The sequence below is a fragment of the Lolium perenne genome, chromosome 7 (assembly GCF_019359855.2).
Source record: "Lolium perenne isolate Kyuss_39 chromosome 7, Kyuss_2.0, whole genome shotgun sequence".
NCBI classification, from domain to species: Eukaryota; Viridiplantae; Streptophyta; class Magnoliopsida; order Poales; family Poaceae; genus Lolium; species Lolium perenne.
Genome location: NC_067250.2, coordinates 57,194,572 through 57,214,690, shown reverse-complemented (window position 1 = coordinate 57,214,690; position 20,119 = coordinate 57,194,572).

Below are 20,119 nucleotides of genomic sequence, written 5' to 3'. Positions count from 1 at the left end.
TTCATCTCCTACCCATTCGTTCTCTCTTAACAATGTCTTAGTTACACCTGACCTAATTAAAAATCTTATTTCTGTTCGTAAATTCACAACTGATAATCTTCTATCTGTTGAGTTTGATCCGTTTGGTCTCTCTGTGAAGGACTTCCGCACCAAGAACGAGATCGTCAGTGCAATAGTTCCGGTGACCTCTACCCCTCTCGGTTGCCGGCCTCCACTGCGCACGCACTCTCCACCACCACATCATCAGCAACCTTGTGGCATCATCGTCTAGGACATCTTAGTAGTCAAGCTTTGTCGCACCTAGCAAGTGCTTTTTCTTTTCCTTGTAATAAAAATGCTACCGATAATCAGTTATGTCATGCTTGTCAATTAGGAAAACATGTACGTCTACCTTTTGATTCATCATCTACTCACACTACTCGATCTTTTCAACTAATCCATTGCGATTTGTGGACTTCCCCTCTTCCTTGTGTATCCGGTTACAAATACTACCTAGTTGTGTTAGATGATTTCACTCATTACCTTTGGACTTTTCCCTTACGCATGAAATCTGAAACTTTCCCAACACTCAAAAACTTGTTCGCCTATGTATCCACTCAGTTTCATACAACAGTCCAATCCCTACAGTGTGACAATGGTCGTGAATTTGACAATACTGCTGCCCGCACATTTCTCATGTCCCTTGGTGCCACTCTACGCATGTCTTGCCCATACACATCCCCCCAAAACGGTAAAGCCGAGCGTGTCATTCGCTCTACAAACAACATGGTTAGATCACTTCTTTTCCAAGCATGCATGCCTCCTATATATTGGGTCGAAGCTCTTAACACTTCCACTTTCTTGTTCAACCTTCACCCCACTAAAACCCTTCAGCACCGCACCCCACACGAGGTTCTCTATGGCCTCCCTCTTCCTCTCGACGAACTTCGGGTTTTCGGATGTCTTTGTTACCCTAACCTCTCCGCTACCACAGCTCACAAACTCGCTCCTCGCACGACCGCCGGTGTCTTCCTTGGATACTCCTCTTCTCACCGCGGCTACCGTTGCCTCGACCTCACCACACACAAACTTATCATCTCCCGTCATGTTGTCTTCGATGAAAATTCATTTCCTTTCTCCAAAATATCAACACCACCTACTCCCATTGATTTCTCCTTCCTTGATGAGCTACCACCCATCCTCCCAAACCCTCCACCCCAGCCACCCATGCCTCAGCCTAACCCCCAGCCACCCACGCCTCCCCCTAACCCACCTCCACCTCCCCCTCCTCCCGTGGTTCTGGCTCCGGTTGGCCCTCCCCTTGCCGAGAATACTCACAATATGTACACTCGTGGCAAACGTGGTATGTCTCGGCCTGTTGATCGCCTTAATCTGCATGTTGATGTTCTTAGTCCGCTTCCGAAAAGCTACCGTGGTGCTCTGAAGGATCCTCAATGGCATGCTGCAATGGTCGATGAATTTACAGCCCTGCAAAACAATCGGACATGGGATCTTGTGCCTAGACCACCTGGATCTAATATTGTTTCTGGCAAATGGATATTTTGTCATAAGCTCAAATCAGATGGCTCCTTAGACCGGTACAAAGCATGTTGGGTGCTCCGGGGCTTCACCCAATGCGCCGGTGTCGACTACGGTGAGACTTTCAGTCCGGTCATCAAGCTGGCAACTGTTAGGACAGTTTTGTCCGTTGCCGTCGCTCAAGACTGGCCGGTCCATCAGCTCGACATCAACAATGCCTTTCTCCATGGTACTCTTGCTGAGACTGTCTATTGTGCACAACCGTCAGGGTTCGTTGATGCTTCCCAGCCCGACCATGTATGCCGCCTCAACAAGTCTCTCTATGGGCTTAAGCAGGCACCGCGAGCTTGGTATAGCCGCTTCGCCGACCATCTTCTACGACTTGGATTTGTTGGCTCCCGTGCAGACCCCTCTCTGTTTATCTACACACGCAACACGGAGACACTTTACCTGCTGTTATATGTTGATGATATTGTGCTGATAGCCTCTTCTGAGCAGCTCCTTCGACATACCATCACAGCTCTAGAGCGCGAGTTCTCTCTCAAGGACCTTGGAGCATTACACTATTTTCTTGGTGTTGCTGTTACGCGCTCTCCTACTGGCATGTTCCTCTCTCAACGGCAGTACATCCTCGACGTCCTCGACCGTGCAGGAATGACTGAGTGTAATCCATGCTCCACTCCGGTTGACACACAGTCCAAGCTTGGCGCTACTGGCGCCCCCGTCGCTGATCCATCCACTTATCGGAGCTTGGTGGGTGCTCTCCAGTATCTCTCGTTCACCCGCCCAGACGTCGCCTATGCCGTTCAGCAGGTCTGCTTGTACATGCACGACCCACGAGAGCCGCATCTTAATGCGGTCAAACGGATTCTCTGGTACCTTCGCGGCACCGTCGACTATGGCCTGCAGCTACATCGCTCATCACCAACATCACTTACTGCTTATACTGATGCCGATTGGGCTGGATCCCCCGACACTCGCAAGTTGACTTCTGGGTATGGGGTTTTCCTTGGTGACAATCTGATCTATTGGTCATCTAAGCGCCAACAAACTGTCTCCCGATCGAGTGCGGAGGAAGAATATCGTGGAGTCGCTAATGCAGTCGCTGAAGCATGTTGGTTACGTCAGCTCCTTTCTGAGCTCCGTCGCCCACTTCAGCGAGCTACTGTGGTCTACTGCGACAACATCTCCGCCGTCTACCTTTCGACGAATCCAGTTCAACATCAACGCACTAAGCATGTGGAGATTGATCTTCATTTTGTTCGAGAGCGTGTCGCCTTTGGAGATGTCCGTGTTCTCCATGTTCCCACATCCTCGCAGTACGCTGATATCTTCACCAAGGGGTTGCCATCGACTATCTTCACCGAGTTCCGCTCTAGCCTGAACGTCCACGGTGCTCCCGCTCCGACTGCGGGGGGGTGTTACTGAAGGGATTCGTAGCATAGAAAACTAAAAATTTCCTACCGCGAGAATGCAATCCAAGCCAAGATGCAATCTAGAAGACGGGAGCAACGAGGGGATGATCAAGACTCACCCTTGAAGATTTCCAAAGCCTACAAGAGTAGGCTCTTGTTGCTGCAGTAGACGATCACTTGCCGCTTGCAAAAGCGCGTAGAAGATCTTGATCACGGTGCCACAATCGGGCATTACCTCCGTACTCGGTCACATGTTCGGTGTTGATGAAGACGACGTCCTTCTCCCCGTTCCAGTGGGCAGCGGAAGTAGTAGATCTTCCTCGGAATCCCGGCAGCACGACGGCATGGTGGCGGTGTCGATGGAGATCTCCGGCGGAGCTTCGCTAAGCATATGCGGGAGAAGTAGTGGAGGAGGGGCGCTAGGGTTTGGGGAGAGGGGGTGCTATGGGCGCCAGCCTCAAGGGGGCAGGGGTGGTGCGGCCAAGCCATGGGCAGCCCCCTCCCTCTCCTCCTCATTATATAGGTGGAACCCCAAGGGTTTGCCCAAAGTCTTCGAATAAGACCCCAACAGAAAAACTGCCTTATGGACGAAACCTAGAGGGACAGGGACTCTCCCCTTCCCCCTTTACTTGGCCGACCAAGGAGGTGGAGTCCACCATGGACTCCACCCTCCCACTTGGTTGGCTGGTTAGGGTTTGTGGAGTCCCTCCGGGACTCCTCCTTCCATAGTGATTTATTCCGGATAATTCTAGAAACCACCTTCCATAAATTCACCGGATCATTTTCCAAACTTGGAAAGTGACTTCCTATATATGAATCTTATTCTCCGGACCATTCCGGAACTCCTCGTGATGTCCTGGATCCCATCCGAGACTCCGAACAAAACTTCGAACTCCATTCCATATTCCATATCTACTTAAACGACATCAAACCTTAAGTGTGTCACCCTACGGTTCGCGAACTATGTAGACATGATTGAGACCTCTCTCCGACCAATAACCAATAGCGGGATCTGGAGATCCATAATGGCTCCCACATATTCAACGATGACTTTAGTGATCGAATGAACCATTCACATACGATACCAATTCCCTTTGTCACGCGATATTTTACTTGTCCGAGGTCTGTGGTGACCCTGCATACCACTGCATGTTGTAGTATGCCAGTCGTTGATATAACATTCACGAAGTACCATTCCGCAAATATTACATCCCTCAGAGTAGTACAACAGAACATAGCAAGGTCCATACCTCATTCACATATTATTACAATTAATACACACATGTCGTCTCGGAGCTCCTCTTGGGTCCTAAGAGGAATACTCCTGGGTTCGAGGCGAACCCAACTTAACTTACAATATAAGTGTCTCATTAAGCTAAACATTTATTACCTCGAGCAGCTAAATACTAAGAGTTCGGGCTGCTCGGTTACTACTACTATCGGATATCTCTAGGCTTGTTCTCCTCCGGAAGCCTCCCCGGATCCGTAGACGATGATGTAGTCTACGCCTTCAACTCCTCCTGAGAGGTCAGGTTCATCATAGCCGATAATCTCGGCTCCTTCATTGTTGTCGTAGTCCTCCTCCAGACGGTTCAGACAATCTAAGCATGGGATTTAAGAGTGGTATGAGTACGAGCGTACTCAACAAGTTCATTATAGATAAGAGGTGTTTAATGCACTAACTACGATATTAGACCAGAAAGTCTAATACCAATGCAAGTTTTGATAAACATTTCTTCAATAGATTGCTTTTATTTCAAAGAGCTATGTCCGTCAGCCTTCACCGGTTTACTAGAACTTCATGGAGCTCCTTCCGGCCGCGTTCGCAGTTCCTTATCCCGGAACAGGGAGTGACAGGTCACAGTTCTTTACACTCTGCAGAGGTGTGTTGCTTTACCCATAAGAGATCTTAACCTTGTTGCCAACCGGGCAGCTTTCCCGTCCACACTTCCTTTGGTGTGAGGCCCGGTATAAGGTCTAGCCAATTATGTTCCTCCGCTACCTCGAACACCCACCCTTTGTTGCATGCCCCGACCCTGGGTCCACGTCGATCCCATTATTCCTGTAGATTTCAAGGTGGACCCCGACCACGACAACAGTGCTGGGCTCTACCATACACTCCTACGCCGGTAGCTGCAACCCATCCTAGACCGCAATACCGTGGGGACTTAGGACTCCCCAGCCTCACCATCTTGCTCCTTCGAGCGACAAGTGTACTACGGACTATGCCGTGGGGACTTAGGACTCCCCAGCCTCACCAGCTTGCCCCCTTGGATCACAAGTGTACTACGGTAAAGCGCATCCGTTGATGAACGAGAGGTGGAAACACTTTTGACTACTCCGTCCCACTCCGGATCTTATGGTTAACACGGGTTTTACGGCACAAGAATCACTGGCGACATTTGTTGTTTAATCCTAGATGGATATAAACCCGTGCAATGGAACCTCCACCATAACAACACAATCCATGGTGCCATTGCCCACCACTTAGTCATTTTCATAGTTATGAAAGTAGTGGTTTTGATTTTCATGCAATAGTGATAACCATAATACTTTACAAGTAATTTGATAGAAATACTCAAATGACATGAGCAAGTGATGAACTTGCCTGAACACTGCAAAGTTTTGCAGTTGGAAGGTGTGGACTGACCCTTGTCCTCTCGCTCTCGAAAAATAGCATCATTGTCCGATAAGGGCAATGGTTAAAGAAGCAATTATGCATGATTCTATTTTTAGGGTTTGTTCCCCCCTTCCGATGTCGTTATTATTTCATGTAAGAGGTTAATACTAAGAATAATTTGAGGATACTTCATTCCAAGTAAAATACAACCTTGAAATGTTGTCAAGGTGTTTTTAAAGTCCAAATACATTAATGGACTTAATTTCATTTATAGAAAATTAGGTGTGTGATTTAAATGATTATTTAAATCATCAGAATAAGACTTATTCTTAATTGTCTTTCAAATTTCTCTTTGATATTTTATTTAAATAGAGAATTTTATGCTGATCATTTTTCATATTTTTAAGTTATTTTTAAGAGCTTTTAATAATTTTCTATTGAATTTCAAAGTTTCACATTTTTATTAAATTGTGAAAGGTCCTTTTGCCCTGGGCCCACCTGTCGTGGTGGCCCGGTGGAGTTAACCCTAACCCGGGCCGCTGTCTGCCTCGGTCGGACGCACCCGTCCCCTACCTCTCGCGCACGCGCTAACCCTAACCCTCTCGAGCTCTGGCGACACCGTGTCGCCGCCGCCTTCGCCGATTTTCTCCGCCGATTTCGCCATCGCCGCCGGCGAGATGTGGCGCATCTGAACCGCCACTCGACGGCGATTCAGATCCACCGCGTCGATCTGTGTTTCGTCGCTTCCTCGACGCGTCCCCTTCGCCTCTGCTCGTCTACCGTGGTGTGCTGTGGCGAGTTCGTCGCCGCCGACGCTCCTGGTGTCGAGGCCGTGTGCCTCGCCGTGGTGATGCTGGCGTTGCGGTGAGTAGTGCCTGGCTAGGCTTGGCCTGGCGCCGCCGTTCGCCCGGCGTGTGCCGCCGTGCCGCCATGGTCGATCTTCTCTCCACTCACCAGTAAGTGCTCATCTCCTCCGTCCTTCTCTGCTACTTGTTCTACTGCTTCCCCTTCCCTTCGTCTAGCTTGGCCACTGGCCTGCTTCTCCCTGTGGGGATGCACGCTGTGCCGATGTGCTGTGCTAGCTGCTGCGCCTTGCTAGCTTACGCGTATGCCTTTGTGCTATGTTCTTTGTGCCGGCTGCTGCCGTCTTTGTGCATCTGTCATGGTTCCGGTTGTTGTCTTTGTCGTTCTTGCTCAATTGCTTGCTGTTGCAACTCATGAACTATTGCTCATGAGCATGCTGTGGTGCTCTGTGTAATTTAGTAGCTCCTGCTGATTCTCTGTATAATATTCCTCTCCTGTGAATGCCATGAATTGCTCTTGGCTTGATCATTCTGTGATGATCCTTGCTATTGGCAAGTGCCAATGCTTATGATGTGCTATTATTTGTGCTCTAGTTCATGGATATGCTCAGTTGAGCCTAACTGTTGCATTATCAACTCCATCCCTTGATGGAGTGCTTCTGGATACAATTGATATGCTCTATTCACTTATCTGTGATGCAATTGTTCAATTATATGGTTAGCTTAACTATCTGGGCCTTGTGATGATACTAAGCTTGGCTATAGTGATCTGTAGCAAGAGCAAGTGATGCTTTGATGATCAATTGAGCATTACTTGCTTGTGAGCAAGTGTGTGCTTCTCTCTGTGATTCACTGGTGCTCACCAGTGCTGTTTGTGCTTCATACAGGCTTAGCCTGGTGTGTACTATTGCTGACTTAAGCAACTGCTGTTGCTTGCAGTAATGATCATTTCATTGAGTTTGGCAGGGCTAGATGGATGCCACCACTTGGTTGGGTACCCTAGCCCTCCTTTTGAACCCATCTGGGTGATGATAACTGTGCATGGCTTATTAATTTGGGCTGGTTCAGTGGTTGAGGTGACCTTGACAGCAATTCATTGCTGTTTAGGTAGCTCCCACCCTTGTTGGCTTGCTATGGCTTAGTGAATGCATCACTGGGTAATTCCTTGTTGGATTTCCAGTGATCTTTGATGTTGACAAACAAGAATAGACACATATTGTCTATCTATCTGATGGTGTGCTAGGTTTTAGGTGCTAAGTGGCTTTGGTTGAATAGATAGGATCATTTCCTTGCTGGATTGCCTTGGTTATGCCACTGTTTTGGTATAGCCAGTGTTCCCTTGGTGATTTCCTATTGGCTTCACCCATTTTTGCTTGCACCAACTGACTTGGTAGCCAGATGATGATACAATCTGGGTATTCTACCCTTCTGTGTTCCTGTGATGCATTGTATGCTTATTTATGAGCAAAACTTGGTTTTGCTCAGGTTGATCTGTTTATACCTCACTCCAGCTCCTAGAAAATGGTGTGTTGGTGTAGAGGTTTTGCTTCTGTGCTGCTTTCTTGGCTTGCCCTGCTCCTCCTTGTGGCTTGTGCTTGATCTACTCCATGGTTTACTTCTCAACAGGAAACAGTTCTTTGCTTGAGCTGTTCCTGGATGAAATTCTGGCTATGTGTTCTTCCTGTTCTAAGTGTTCTTGTTTGCTGATGACTTACCAAGATGCCTGCCGATGAATGAGCTAGGGTTTGGCTCAAAAAGGTTATATATGATGCCCTCTTGCTCTCTCTGGTCGACAGCTTGGCCTGGTCACTTTGGTGACTCTCCCTGACTGTGTGTGCTGTTGAGCATGCACACTGCCTGGTGAGCAGTGTGGCTGTGTGTGTGTGCACCTGATACTCTGAACTTGGTTTGGAGATGATCAGCTCGGCAGAGCTGATCCATATCCATAATTTTCCATTTCTTTTTAACCTGCCAAGTGGCTATGCCACTTGGCATAACTTCTATTTGTTGTGTTTATGTACAGGAATTATCAATTGATCACATTGGACAGTGAGTTCATCAAATCCAAGATCAAGTGAAGATGATCTTGTAGAATTTAGACTAGGTCCTTACTTGTATTTTTCTTTTCATTTTCTTGTATTTTTCAATTTCAACAATTCTTGTAATGTGTTGTAATTCATTTTATTTTCTCTTATGAATATTGTAATGACAATGTATATTGTGTGATGATCAATAAAGCTCAAAGTTTTCTCTAATGAGCTTTACTTTATTATAATTATTCATCTTGTTTATTATTGATTGTTTACTTAATGAATTTCCTCAATTGAATTATTTAGGTAATTATTTAATGTTTGAATTTGAAATTCAAATTCAACATTGGTTTGTATTCAACCATGTCACTTCATTTAGAATCCAATCATGCAAACTCTCCCCTCTCTTCTCAAAACCCTAAACTAGTGAAGTGAGATGCAAGTTTGTCGCACTCTCGAAACCCTAACCCTGTAAGGTGTCGAGAGAGAAACTTGTCCCCCTTCGATGCAGTTTTTGTTTAAAAGCGCGAAATTTCCCAATTTACTATGCAATGCACATCCCTTTCTAAAATCTACCCTCGATCGTCTCTAAACCTGGGACATTACAGCCTTTCCCCTTAAAGAAAACTTCGTCCGAAGTTGTGGTTGTAATACCTGAACAGCTCGGGGTATGTTTTCCTTAGGTCTTCCTCTTTTTCCTGTGGCTTCCCTCTCGGGATGATGCTTCCATTGTATCTTGCAATACTTGATCGCCTTGTTTCTGAGTTGTTTCCAGCTCTCCTCGAGAATCTTGGCTGGCTTCTCGATATATGTTAAGTCTGGTTGTAACTCGAGCTCATCATGTGATATTGGTTCATCTGGGGTCTTCAAACATTTCCGTAGTTGTGACACATGGAACACGTTTTGAACTTGAGCTAGCCTTCCCGGTAAATCCAACTCAAAGGCTAAACCTCTGTTCTGACTTAGTATCTTGAAAGGTCCTATGTATCTAGGACTGAGTTTCCCTTTTACTCCAAACCTCTGGAGTCCTTTCATCGGGCTTACCTTAAGATAAACCATGTCTCCAACTTGTGGCTCCCATGTCCTTCTCTTCTGATCGGCGTAACTCTTTTGCCGACTTTGAGCTATCTTGAGCCTGTCTCTGATAATGTCAATGATTTGTTGTTTTTCCTTGACATAATCAGGGTTGAACTCTTTGCTTGCTCCGGCTTCATACCAACATATTGGTGATCTACACTTCCTTCCATACAGAGCTTCAAATGGTGCCATCTTGATGCTGCTTTGATAACTATTGTTGTATGAAAACTCTGCTAGTGGTAAGTGTTCTTCCCATGATCCTCCGAAGTCTAGGGCACAAGCCCTAAGCATATCTTCTAGAATCTGGTTGGTTCTCTCGGTTTGTCCACCGGTCTGAGGATGATAAGCGGTACTATAATCCAATTTGGATCCTAAAGCTTCGTGAAGTTGCTTCCAGAATGCTGATGTGAACACGGATCCTCGATCCGATACTATCTTCTTTGGCACTCCATGCTTACTCACGATCTCTTTAATGTAAAGATCGATAAGTTTCTCTCCTTTATCTTGCTGGTTTACCGCTAAGAAGTGTGCACTTTTCGTCAACCGGTCCACGATTACCCATATCATGTCCTTCTTTTTATTGGTCATGGGTAGTCCGGTGATGAAATCCATCCCTATTTCCTCCCATTTCCACTCTGGAATAGGTAAAGGTTGTAACTTCCCTGCCGGACTCTGGTGTTCAGCCTTCACTCGCTGGCATGTATGGATTCTGCCACATATTGTGCTATCTCCCTTTTCATGTTATTCCACCAGAATAGTTCCTTTAGGTCCATGTACATCTTTGTACTTCCCGGATGTATGGAATAAGGGGTTCGATGAGCTTCCCGGAGTATTACTTCCTTAATTTCAGCAATATCCAGAACGCAAATTCTTTTCTGAAACCATAATGATCCAGATTCTCCGCGGTGAAATTCTGATGGTCTTCCCTCATCTATTCTTCTCATCTCTTCTACAATGAATGGATCGTCCAACTGACCCATCATTATCTCATTCTTCAAGTTAACATTAAGTTCATCGGCTACTTGCAATGCCGATAATCCTTCATGGGCTTCCTTCTCCCAAAGTTGTATTTGGGCTTGACTTATTTCCTTCCTCAACTCCGGTGATATTTCTTGTTCCACTCCTCCGGTGCTTTTCCTACTCAGGGCATCTGCTACAACATTAGCCTTCCCTGGGGTGTAATTGATTGTCAGATCATAATCCTTGATCAATTCTAGCCATCTTTTCTGTCTCATGTTGAGTTCCTTCTGAGTGAAGAAATATTTGAGGCTTTTATGATCTGTATAGAGCTCACACTTAGCTCCATAGAGAAAATGTCTCCAAGTTTTGAGTGCAAATACGACCGCTGCTAATTCCAAGTCATGTGTTGGATAGTTCACTTCATGAGGTCTGAGTTGCCTCGATCCATAAGATATCACTTTCCGATCTTGCATGAGTACGCAACCCAATCCATGCTTGGATGCGTCACAGTACACGGTGTAATCCTTGCCAACTTCCGGAACTGCTAACACCGGTGCCGTGGTGAGTTTCTCCTTCAGAGTTTGAAAACTCTTCTCGCACTCCTCTGACCACACGAATGGTGTGTTCTTCCTTAGCAACTTTGTCATTGGTCCAGCTATCTTAGAGAATCCTTCAATGAATCTTCGATAATATCCTGCCATTCCTAGGAATCCCCGGATTTCCTTGACAGTCTTGGGTGCTTCCCATTCTAGAACTGCTGCTACCTTACTCGGGTTGACAGCGATTCCATCTTTGCTAATGACATGACCAAGAAATTCCACTTGATCTAGCCAAAATTCACACTTGCTAAGTTTGGCGTAAAGTTGATGTTCTCTTAGTGTTTGCAACACTAACCTCAAATGTTCAGCATGTTCAGCCTTGTTCTTGGAATATATCAAGATATCATCGATAAATACGATGACAAACTTGTCTAGATATGGCATGAAAATCTTATTCATGAGATTCATGAATATTGCTGGGGCATTGGTCAATCCAAAAGGTACTACAAGGTATTCATGGTGTCCATACCTTGAGACAAAGGCAGTTTTCGGAACGTCCTCCTTCTTGATCTTTATCTGGTGATAACCCGATCTTAGATCAATCTTGGAAAAGACTCCCGCGCCTCTCACTTGATCAAATAGATCTTGTATTCTTGGGAGTGGATACTTGTTCTTGATTGTGACGTTGTTCAGATTCCTGTAGTCTCCGCACATCCTTCTTCCTCCATCTCTTTTATCCACGAAGATCACAGGTGATCCCCATGGTGAAACACTCTCTTGAATGAATCCCTTTTGTTCCAAGTCATCCAGTTGCTCCTTAAGTTCTTTCAACTCCTTAGGCCCCATCTTATATGGTGCTTTGGCAATCGGAGCTGTTCCTGGAATTAGATCGATAGTGAATTCTATCTCCCTATCTGGTGGCATACCAGGTAATTCCGCAGGAAACACATCCTGGAATTCATTTACTACAGGTATATCTTCTAACTTCACCTCCTTCATGCTGTTAAGCTGTAACTCAACTTCAATCTGTGTATGTTTGTCGCCTTGGTAGATCATTCTACTTCCATCGGGACTTTTCAATGACACCGTCTTGTTTACACAGTCGATCAATGCTCCATTAGCTTCTAACCAGTTCATACCAAGAATGACATCAATGCCCTTCATCGGTAAAATGAACAGGTCCGCGTCAAACGCGCACTTATTGATCATAATGACTTGTTTTTGTTTGGCATGGGTTACTACTATCGTTCCCCCCGCAGAAAGTATGGTTATGGGTGTATCTAACTTAGTGCAACTAATCCCATGTTTGATGTTGAATTGTTGAGAAATGAATGATGTAGTTGCACCAGTATCAAAAAGTACTTTGCCAGGATGAGTGAGTATCTGGAGCGTACCTATCACCACCTGGTCAGAGTTGACCACCTCCTCCAGACTGGTACAGTTCAGCTTGCCGAAGGGCTTCTTATTCTTCCAGTTGCCTCCGGTGTTTCCTCCTCGGTTTCCTCCTCCTCCTGACTGACCTCCTCCACTATTCTTCTTGGGGCAGTCCTTCAGCATGTGCCCCTCCTGGCGACAACCAAAGCATATAATCCTTGGTTTCTTGCAATCCCTGGCGAAATGCCCTGTGAGTCCAAAACTCCTGCAAACGCTTTGATTTGCAGTCTGGAATGCCTGATTCTTCCTACTACCGTAGTAGTAGTTGTTGTTGTTGTTGTTGTTGTTGTTGTATCTAGGCTTGAAACTCAAGCTGGTATTAGGCTTGTTACTAACAAACCTCTTAGGCTCAAACTTGGCCTTTTTCCTCTTCTCCTCCTGTAGTTGCTTGAAATCATCTTCCAGAGTGATGGCTGCATCCACCAACTCTTGAAATTCTGTCGCTCTCATCATACGGAGCTGTACTTTGAACTGGGGACTTAACCCCCTCAGAAATCTCTTTTTCTTCTTGTCCTCGGTGTTGACTTCCTCAACAGCGTACCGGGACAGTTTAGAGAACTCCCTGACATAGGTCAGGATTGCCTTATCCTTCTGCTCGAGACTCTCAAATTCTCGACACTTCAGCTCCACAATACTTTCAGGGACATTGGATTCCCTGAACTTCCTCGTGAATTCCTCCCAGGTAAATACCTTTCCAGCCGGGTAAACGGCTACAATATTGTCCCACCATGATACGGCAGGTCCACAGAGCAGATGGGTAGCATAACGAACCTTCTCTTGGTCGTTACATCCAACGGTGTTGAGCTTGCGCTCTGTATCCATCAGCCAATCTTCCGCGTCCATAGGCTCGGGCGCGTATGCGAAAGATATCGGCTTGGTGTTTTGGAAGTCTGCTAATGTGACTCCTGGGTTCTCAGGTCTCTCCAGCCTGTTCTGCTGCAGCAACTCTTGAAAGAATTTATTCTGCTGCTCCAGCGTTACACGCTGCCTCTCTTCCACCAGCTGCATGTACTGGATAAAGTTTTGCTGAGTCATGGGTGGTGGTGGTGGTGGAAACTGATCTCTGGCTGCACCCTCAGCCTCTTCCTTTTCTTTTGCTTCACGCTCCATGCGCTGCGCTTCAGTCTCGTTTCCTAACGTTCCCGACATAATCCCCCTAGTTCTGTAACACAAGATGATACTCATAATTACTCCATGCGCAAGTTTTCTGAGCTCAACTTTGTGCACAGAACTAGTCACGCAATGGAAATCAAGAAGCAAATCCAAATCATACAAAACATATAACCTATATATACATACATAAGTGGTCTTATTACAATACTCAAGTCGATGTGAGTATGCAAACTCACTTATTAAAGTATATGTACAAATTTATACAAATATTACAAACTATAATACACGTGGTACTTGTGTATTATAGCCATGCCTCCCTTGGTGGACTCTAGTCGATCTTCACTCCCGGTACATCCCAGGCTTCCATCCGGTCGAACGTGTCGTCCTCCTGATAGACCCTGGAACATAAGGTCTCCCCGTTGGCTGGTAATCCGAATCAGATGATGATCCTAAGGAGAAATCAGTATTCACAAACTGATCGTTGAGTGCATCATAGTCCACCATCGGGTGTACTCTCCTGTAGCCCCACCATAAGGGTTACCAAAACTCATACCCGACTCAACTTGAGTCGGATATCCTCCATCCACTCCTTCATTACTAGGATAGCTCTGGTTCTGGGTTGTTGCGTCATCATTCATCTCTCCATCACAATACACAGAAGTACTATGAGTTCCAGTATCCGATCCCCAACGAGTCTCGGAACGCTGGTTGTTTCCGGATTCCTCTCCGCCTTCGTATCCCCCATAGGAACTACCCAGGTAGTTCCCAGGTGTAGCAGGTGTAGGTTCACGTGCAAGTGGATCAATGCTGATGTAGTCACCAGCTGAATAAACTGGTGTGGGCACTACATTTTCCTTAGGTTCTTTCCCCCTACTCTCCTCCTTGGGTTCAGTAAATTCCTCAAGCATCGTATCAATTGCTCCTATCAGATGATGGTTCAACTGAAAGAGTAATGATATGAAGTTACGGCTATTATCCATATATTTTGCCGCTGCTATGGGTTTGCGTTTAGCATATTTGTAGTGGTTGAGCATGGGATCTTCTTCCTCCTGATTATGAGGAATATGGGAGAACTCGGAATCCATAAGCTCTTTTGTCTTATGTTCCCGTATGTCGGTTATGGCTCTCATAACCGCTATATGGTAGGCTGTGTTGGTTGTCCTAGCTTCTCCAGCTGGCATGACTACGCTCATTCCCAAAGATTCGGGAAGTCGCAGTCCTACCCTGCACTTGGCCAATACCGGTCCATCATAGAACATGTACTTCTTTACCGAATCCGGGGATCGCACCCAAATTCCAATAACATGGCTCGTAGGATATCTGCAAGTCCTCCTTGGTATTCGTTCAGTGTGGAATCCATAACTTTCACGTTTCTTCCCGGTCGTGAACTTGCCATGTTGGCTGTAGAAATAGAAAGATTATAAGATTAGTAATAATGCATCATAATAGAGATAATAAAGAATTATCGCACTAAAAGATATGATTGTTGTATTCTCAATTGAATATACACCATATTTTCAGAGAATTCTTTACTAATCCTATTTGACTCCTAACGTTTGGTCCCATTTACTAGGTTCCAACCTAAGGTCAAAGCTTTTGCTCTGATACCAACTGTGGTGACCCTGCATACCACTGCATGGTGTAGTATGCCGCCGTTGATATAACATTCACGAAGTACCATTCCGCAAATATTACATCCCTCGCAGTAGTACAACAACATAGCAAGGTCCATACCTCATTCACATATTATTACAATTAATACACACATGTCGTCTCGGAGCTCCTCTTGGGTCCTAAGAGGAATACTCCTGGGTTCGAGGCGAACCCAACTTAACTTACAATATAAGTGTCTCATTAAGCTAAACATTTATTACCTCGAGCAGCTAAATACTAAGAGTTCGGGCTGCTCGGTTACTACTACTATCGGATATCTCTAGGCTTGTTCTCCTCCTAAGCCTCCCGGATCCGTAGACGATGATGTAGTCTACGCCTTCAACTCCTCCCGAGAGGTCAGGTTCATCATAGCCGATAATCTCGGCTCCTTCATTGTTGTCGTAGTCCTCCTCCGTGACGGTTCGTACAATCTAAGCATGGGATTTAAGAGTGGTATGAGTACGAGCGTACTCAACAAGTTCATTATAGATAAGAGGTGTTTAATGCACTAACTACGATATTAGACCAGAAAGTCTAATACCAATGCAAGTTTTGATAAACATTTCTTCAATAGATTGCTTTTATTTCAAAGAGCTATGTCCGTCAGCCTTCACCGGTTTACTAGAACTTCATGGAGCTCCTTTCCGGCCGCGTTCAGCTTCCTTATCCCGGAACAGGAGTGACAGTCACAGTTCTTTACACTCTGCAGAGGTGTGTTGCTTTACCCATAAGAGATCTTAACCTTGTTGCCAACCGGGCAGCTTTCCCGTCCACACTTCCTTTGGTGTGAGGCCCGGTATAAGGTCTAGCCAATTATGTTCCTCCGCTACCTCGAACACCCACCCTTTGTTGCATGCCCCGACCCTGGGTCCACGTCGGTCCCATTATTCCTGTAGATTTCAAGGTGGACCCCGACCACGACAATAGTGCTGGGCTCTACCATACACTCCTACGCCGGTAGCTGCAACCCATCCTAGACCGCAATACCGTGGGGACTTAGGACTCCCCAGCCTCACCATCTTGCTCCTTCGGGCGACAAGTGTACTACGGACTATGCCGTGGGGACTTAGGACTCCCCAGCCTCACCAGCTTGCCCCCTTGGATCACAAGTGTACTACGGTAAAGCGCATCCGTTGATGAACGAGAGGTGGAAACACTTTTGACTACTCCGTCCCACTCCGGATCTTATGGTTAACACGGGTTTTACGGCACAAGAATCATCAAGTACATTTGTTGTTTAATCCTAGATGGATATAAACCCGTGCAATGGAACCTCCACCATAACAACACAATCCATGGTTCCATTGCCCACCACTTAGTCATTTTCATAGTTATGAAAGTAGTGGTTTTGATTTTCATGCAATAGTGATAACCATAATACTTTACAAGTAATTTGATAGAAATACTCAAATGACATGAGCAAGTGATGAACTTGCCTGAACACTGCAAAGTTTTGCAGTTGGAAGGTGTGGACTGACCCTTGTCCTCTGCCTCTGAAAAATAGCATCATTGTCCGATAAGGACAATGGTTAAAGAAGCAATTATGCATGATTCTATTTTTAGGGTTTGTTCCCCCCTTCCGATGTCGTTATTATTTCATGTAAGAGGTTAATACTAAGAATAATTTGAGGATACTTCATTCCAAGTAAAATACAACCTTGAAATGTTGTCAAGGTGTTTTTAAAGTCCAAATACATTAATGGACTTAATTTCATTTATAGAAAATTAGGTGTGTGATTTAAATGATTATTTAAATCATCAGAATAGGACTTATTCTTAATTGTCTTTCAAATTTCTCTTTGATATTTTATTTAAATAGAGAATTTTATGCTGATCATTTTTCATATTTTTAAGTTATTTTTAAGAGCTTTTAATAATTTTCTATTGAATTTCAAAGTTTCACATTTTTATTAAATTGTGAAAGGTCCTTTTTGCCCCTGGGCCCACCTGTCAGGGTGGCCCAGTGGGTTAACCCTAACCCGGGCCGCTCGTCCGGCTCGGTCGGACGCACCCGTCCCCTACCTCTCGCGCACGCGCTAACCCTAACCCTCTGAGCTCTGGCGACACCCGTGTCGCCGCCGCCTTCGCCGATTTTCTCCGGCCGATTCCGGCCATCGCCGCCGGCGAGATGTGGCGCATCTGAACCGCCACTCGACGGCGATTCAGATCCACCGCGTCGATCTGTGTTTCGTCGCTTCCTCGACGCGTCCCCTTCGCCTCTGCTCGTCTACCGTGGTGTGCTGTGGCGAGTTCGTCGCCGCCGACGCTCCTGGTGTCGAGGCCGTGTGCCTCGCCGTGGTGATGCTGGCGTTGCGGCGAGTAGTGCCTGGCTAGGCTTGGCCTGGCGCCGCCGTTCGCCCGGCGTGTGCCGCCGTGCCGCCATGGTCGATCTTCTCTCCGCTCACCAGTAAGTGCTCATCTCCTCCGTCCTTCTCTGCTACTTGTTCTACTGCTTCCCCTTCCCTTCGTCTAGCTTGGCCACTGGCCTGCTTCTCCCTGTGGGGATGCACGCTGTGCCGATGTGCTGTGCTAGCTGCTGCGCCTTGCTAGCTTACGCGTATGCTGCTGTGCTATGTTGCTGTGCCGCTGCTGCCGTCGTGCATCCGTCATGGTTCCGCTTGTTGTGCTGTGTCGTTCTTGCTCAATTGCTTGCTGTTGCAACTCATGAACTATTGCTCATGAGCATGCCGTGGTGCTCGTGTAATTTAGTAGCTCCTGCTGATTCTCTGTATAATATTCCTCTCCTGTGAATGCCATGAATTGCTCTTGGCTTGATCATTCTGTGATGATCCTTGCTATTGGCAAGTGCCAATGCTTATGATGTGCTATTATTTGTGCTCTAGTTCATGGATATGCTCAGTTGAGCCTAACTGTTGCATTATCAACTCCATCCCTTGATGGAGTGCTTCTGGATACAATTGATATGCTCTATTCACTTATCTGTGATGCAATTGTTCAATTATATGGTTAGCTTAACTGTCTGGGCCTTGTGATGATACTAAGCTTGGCTATAGTGATATGTAGCAAGAGCAAGTGATGCTTTGATGATCAATTGAGCATTACTTGCTTGTGAGCAAGTGTGTGCTTCTCTCTGTGATTCACTGGTGCTCACCAGTGCTGTTTGTGCTTCATACAGGCTTAGCCTGGTGTGTACTATTGCTGACTTAAGCAACTGCTGTTGCTTGCAGTAATGATCATTTCATTGAGTTTGGCAGGGCTAGATGGATGCCACCACTTGGTTGGGTACCCTAGCCCTCCTTTTGAACCCATCTGGGTGATGATAACTGTGCATGGCTTATTAATTTGGGCTGGTTCAGTGGTTGAGGTGACCTTGACAGCAATTCATTGCTGTTTAGGTAGCTCCCACCCTTGTTGGCTTGCTATGGCTTAGTGAATGCATCACTGGGTAATTCCTTGTTGGATTTCCAATGATCTTTGATGTTGACAAACAAGAATAGACACATATTGTCTATCTATCTGATGGTGTGCTAGGTTTTAGGTGCTAAGTGGCTTTGGTTGAATAGATAGGATCATTTCCTTGCTGGATTGCCTTGGTTATGCCACTGTTTTGGTATAGCCAGTGTTCCCTTGGTGATTTCCTATTGGCTTCACCCATTTTTGCTTGCACCAACTGACTTGGTAGCCAGATGATGATACAATCTGGGTATTCTACCCTTCTGTGTTCCTGTGATGCATTATATGCTTATTTATGAGCAAAACTTGGTTTTGCTCAAAGTTGATCTGTTTATACCTCACTCCAGCTCCTAGAAAATGGTGTGTTGGTGTAGAGGTTTTGCTTCGTGCTGCTTTCTTGGCTTGCCCTGCTCCTCCTTGTGGCTTGTGCTTGATCTACTCCATGGTTTACTTCTCAACAGAAACAGCTTCTTTGCTTGAGCTGTTCCTGGATGAAATTCTCGCTATGTGTTCTTCCCTGTTCTAAGTGTTCTTGTTTGCTGATGACTTACCAAGATGCCTGCCGATGAATGAGCTAGGGTTTGGCTCAAAAAGGTTATATATGATGCCCTCTTGCTCTCTCTGGTCGACAGCTTGGCCTGGTCACTTTGGTGACTCTCCCTGACTGTGTGTGCTGTTGAGCATGCACACTGCCTGGTGAGCAGTGTGGCTGTGTGTGTGTGCACCGATACTCAACTTGATTTGGTTATGATCACCTCGGCAGAGCGCATCCATCTCCATACTTTTCCATGTCTTGTTATCCTGCCAAGTGGCTATGCCACTTTGCATAACTTCTATTTGTTGTGTTTATGTACAGAATTATCAATTGATCACATTGGACAAGGAGTTCATCAAATCCAAGATCAAGTGAAGATGATCTTGTAGAATTTAGACTAGGTCCTTACTTGTATTTTTCTTTTCATTTTCTTGTATTTTTCAATTTCAACAATTCTTGTAATGTGTTGTAATTCATTTTATTTTCTCTTATGAATATTGTAATGACAATGTATATTGTGTGATGATCAATAAAGCTCAAAGTTTTCTCTAATGAGCTTTACTTTATTATAATTATTCATCTTGTTTATTATTGATTGTTTACTTAATGAATTTCCTCAATTGAATTATTTAGGTAATTATTTAATGTTTGAATTTGAAATTCAAATTCAACATTGGTTTGTATTCAACCATGTCACTTCATTTAGAATCCAATCATGCAAACTCTCCCCTCTCTTCTCAAAACCCTAAACTAGTGAAGTGAGATGCAAGTTTGTCGCACTCTCGAAACCCTAACCCTGTAAGGTGTCGAGAGAGAAACTTGTCCCCCTTCGATGCAGTTTTTGTTTAAAAGCGCGAAATTTCCCCAGAATTTACTATGCAATGCACATCCCTTTCTAAAATCTACCCCTCGATCGTCTCTAAACCTGGGACATTACAGTTTGATCATCGGTATCACTCTATACCTTGTTCAACCTCGTCTCCTGACAAGTACTCTTTACTCGTACCG